This window comes from Rhinatrema bivittatum, chromosome 5, assembly GCF_901001135.1.
Source record: "Rhinatrema bivittatum chromosome 5, aRhiBiv1.1, whole genome shotgun sequence".
Taxonomy (NCBI): Eukaryota; Metazoa; Chordata; class Amphibia; order Gymnophiona; family Rhinatrematidae; genus Rhinatrema; species Rhinatrema bivittatum.
In genome coordinates, this window is record NC_042619.1 from 82955959 (window position 1) to 82960820 (window position 4862).

Here is a 4862-nt window from a genome sequence, read left to right on the forward strand (position 1 = left end):
TGCGTTGCCCGCACCACGGGTCCCCACATCTCTTGAATATCTGGGTGAGATTCTACATCTGAGACTGTTGAATGTATTGGCACCTCCCAGACCTCAGTGCCTTACCTTCCTGTTTCATACCATCTATCTACAGCAGTACAATAAAGCCTTCCATTCATTCCATGTCTGCTGAGTTCAGCCTATCACTGTGGTTCCCCACAGGGCCCCACCCCATGGGCGGAGTCATCTCCACAGTGATCAAGGGTCCACAATGCCACAAACACAACACCTAGGATGAGGTCTATGCTTCTCACCTTATAAAAGAGCTCTGCAGATCTTTCAGCTTTACCCCGCTTCAGTCTTGACCCAGTCTTCAGTTCTCAGCCTTGCTTTGCTACAGTTTTCAGCTTGTCTTCAGCCACAGCCTTGCCTCAGTCTGTCTTCAGCCTCAGCTTTGCTCCATATCCATTTCCAACTTCAGCCTGGTTCGGATTTCACCGTAGTTACAGCCCTTTTGACTTTATCATAGCCTGGCTCGTGCCAAGACTCATTCACCCGCCATTGGCACAGCCCTCAGGGCCCTGCCCCCTAGGTTGCATCAATTGCACCGTGGCGAGAAGGGCTTATGTTATTCACAACACTTACCCAAACCTCTACAGAATGAGAGGAGAAGAGTACATAATATGATTATTGTAGTACCTGTGTTTAAATTCCATAAGATTTTGAAAAAACACTTGTTCTAACAAGCATTTGAGTAGTCAAAGATATTAAGCTGTTTTTATTTCAGTCATTACTATTTTTTTTAGATGGTCATCAAGCCTTTTAGTCAGATAGTTGATTGCCAGGGTATTTATTGAATTTTGGACACCCATTCTTAAGAACATAAGAAATTGCCATACTGGGTCATACCAATGGTCCATCAAGCTCAGCATCCTGTTTCTAACAGTGGCCAATCCAGGGTGCAAGTATCTGGCAAATACTCAAACAGTAAGTAGATCCCATGCTACACTGATGCCAGTAGTAGCAATGGCTATTCTCTAAGTCAACTTGATTGATAGCAGTTAATGGACTTCTCTTCCAAGAACTTATCCAAACCTTTTTTAAACCCAGCTACACTAACTGCATTAACCACATCCTCTGGCAACAAATTCCAGAGCTTAATTGTGCATTGAGTGAAAAAGAATTTTCTCAGATTAGTTTTAAATGTGCTACTTGCTAACTTCATGAGTGCCCCCTAGTCCTTCTGTTATCTGAAAGAGTAAATAACAGATTCACATGTACCCGTTCTAGACCTCTCATGATTTTAAAGACCTCTTTCATATCCCCACTCAGCTGTCTTTTCTCCAAGCTGAATAGCCCTAACCTCTTTAGCCTTTCCTCATAGGGGAGTTGTTCCATCCCCTTTATCATTTTGGTCGCCTTTCTCTGTACCTTCTCCACCGCAACTATATCTTTTTTGAGATGTGGCGACCAGAATTGTACACAGTATTCAAGGTGCAGTCTCACCATGGAGCAATACAATGGCATTATGACATTTTCCGTTTTATTCACCATTCCCTTTCTAATAATTCCCAATATTGTTTGCTTTTTTGATGCCGCAGCACACTGAACCGACGATTTCAATGTGTTATCCACTATGATGCCTAGATCTCTTTCTTGGGAGTAGCTCCTAATATGGAACCTAACATTGTGTAACTATAGCATGGGTTATTTTTCCCTATATGCCTGTTGGATGCCCAATCTTCCAGTCTCGCAAGGTCCTCCTGCAATTTATCACAATCCGCATGTGATTTAACTATTCTGAATAATTTTGTATCATCTGCAAATTTGATTATCTCACTCAGCGTATTCCTTTCCAGATCATTTATAAATATATTGAAAATCACCGGTCCAAGTACAGATCCCCTGCGGCACTCCATTGTTTACCCTTTTTCACTGAGAAAATTGACCATTTAAATCCTGTTTCCTGTCTTTTAACCAGTTTGTAATCCATGAAAGGACACCGCCTCCTATCCCATGACTTTTTAGTTTCTTAGAAGCCTCTCATGAGGGACTTTGTCAAACACCACCTGAAAATCCAAATACCCTACAGCTACTGGTTCAACTTTATCCACGTTTATTAATCCCTTCAAAAAAATGAAATTTTGTGAGGCAAGACTTGCCTTGGGTAAATTCATGCTGTGATCCATTAAACCAGGTTTGGTAATCCATCTTAGGCCTTTTGTCTTGGCATATTTATAATACGTAAGCTGTATCTGAAGGCAGTACATAATATGATTATTGTAGTACCTGTGTTTTGTATATGTTTATAGTTCTGTTTGTCTTTGATTTCAGTACATATATGTATTTGATCTAATGTGAGTCATTGATCTATTTTGTCTTTTATTCATGGTATTTTATCGATTTGTTTTTATATATTTTAATCTGCCTATACTGTAGTTAGGCAGAATATACTTTATTTAAAAAAGGTGGACTTCATGGAGAATCTTACTAACGAAAAAATGTCTTCTGTACCCCGAAGAGAGCATGCCAGAAGTACACCAAGTAGTGGATGGTACCCCTCTATCCCTTGATCCACCATATGCCCTATTAGCCCACTTTCTCCTCAATGTGCTGTTTAGAAAACTGGAATTTCTGGTACTGGCCGAGATGGTTCTGATCATTTGAGGTACTAGCTTCTTCAGCAGTAGCTCTTACAAGTACCCATACAAAAATCTATTTGCACATTATCACCTGCATTCAAATATCCTCTTTGTTTTTTTTCCCTCTCTTCCCCTACCCCTAAAACTAAGTGGTGGTTAGACAACTTAGTTTTCAGTTTTTATTCTTCTGTATTTTTCCCAGGAATTTATCAAGGTTTATTATGACAAGAAGAAAGACAACATCAGTTGGAAAAAAAAAAAGACAAATTTTTCCAAGAGAAATGGGAGTTTATTTTGGTGGACAGAAGCCAGGACAATAAAACATTAAGCTGATTCTACCACCCACCCACTCAGCAACATTCCCAACTCTACCTCCAGTATTTGCCTAGCATATCCCTCCCCCCAACCATCCCCATTACAACAGCATTCATCCTTACAGGTAGTGGCTCTGGGCTTCTCCTCTTTCTTACAGGCAGATACAGTACAGTGCGCTCCGATGGAGCGCACTGTTAACCTGCCACTGAACGCACGTTTTCCCTTACCCCTTATTCAGTAAGGGGCGGAAAACGCGCATCCAACCGCTGAACCTAATAGCGCCCTCAACATGCAAATGCATGTTGAGGGCCCTATTAGGTATTCGCGTGCGATTCAGAAAGTAAAATGTGCAGCCAAGCCGCACATTTTACTTTCAGAAATTAGCGCCTACCCAAAGGTAGGCGCTAATTTCTTCGGGCACCGGGAAAGTGCACAGAAAAGCAGTAAAAACTGCTTTTCTGTGCACCCTCTGACTTAATATCATGGCGATATTAAGTCAGAGGTCCCTAAGAGTAAAAAAAGTTAAAAAAAAAAGTTAAAAAAAATTTGAAGTCGACCGGCAGCTGTCGGGTCGAAAACCGGACGCTCAATTTTGTCGGTGTCCGGTTTCCAAGCCCGTGGCTGTCAGCGGGCTCAAGAACAGACGCCGACAAAATTGAGCGTTGGCTGTCAAACCCGCTGACAGCCGCCGCTCCTGTCAAAAAGGAGGCGCTAGGGCCGCGCTAGTGACCCTAGCGCCTCCTTTTGCCCATTTCTACCGCAGGGCCTCATTTAAATACTGTATCGCGCGCACAGGCGAGTGGGCGTTCGCCCGCTCTCCCGCGGACTTTACTGAATCGGCCCGTTAATTAGGCTCCTGCATGCTGCACTGCTCTTCTGCTTTTGTGCAGGATCAGGAGCATGCCTATCTTGTAGTTAGGGCCTGCTTCAAACACATTTGCAGCATCAAAAAATAGTCACTTTTGCTGCTTGGTGAGTAGGGAGGCAGAGCTTGAAACACGGCATAGGTAGTACTGGAGGGAGAGTGCTTTCACTGGTGGAGGGCAGGACTTGAAACAGTGCATGCACTTTGACCCGCAGTGGCTGGAGGCCTTGAAAAACTGAATCTGCAACTCTGGAGCAGCTTTTAATCAGCCTACAATTAGGCTGAATATTGGTTTAAACAGTGTCACTTAAAAAAAAAAAACAACCCAGGAATTTATGGGTAAAAATCAGTTTAAACTGAAGACAAAGGTGCATAAATTTCCAGGTCATGGTTCAATGACATTTGAGCAGTATGCTAAAACACATGCAACATCTCCTTCCAAGAAACTGGAGTGTCAGGCAAGGGGATAAAAGTTTTGGCCAGCAAGGGTAAAGGGGAGTAGGAGGGGCAAAGAGAGAGACAAACTTTGCTAACAAGCAAGGGAATATGAAGGATTTGCAGCAGTGAAGATAGACCAGCATCCCACACCTTGCTCCCTCATTCTCTGTGCAGCAACCCTCTCTCCCTCTGCCATCCTCCCTCCTCCTATCTACATCGTGACCTGCTTCTGTCAGCAGCCAGATACTGAAGCAGAGATGGCCAGGAGTGAATAAATTGGTTTGATTCAAATAGGATTTGAACAATTACATTGTTCCCAAACTTCCTACTGATGGGTTCTTTTATGGACAGATCATTTAAAGAGGACTGTGGCATCTCAAATGGTAACAGCTGGGGGACAGCCAGAGGAAAAAGAAGGTAGACTCTAGCTATTCCTTAAGTGCAATTTATTTACAGTGAAAGCCAATAAAAAAAAAAAAAAGCCCCACACAAAACAGCACAGCTCACTTTAAAGTTCAGGTCTCTCACAAATAAAAAAGTGACAGTACAAGCAAAACCAACAATGTAGGCAGCTCTCCTTGACTTCAGGCAAGTCCCAATCTTTCAATATAACAGGACTTAAG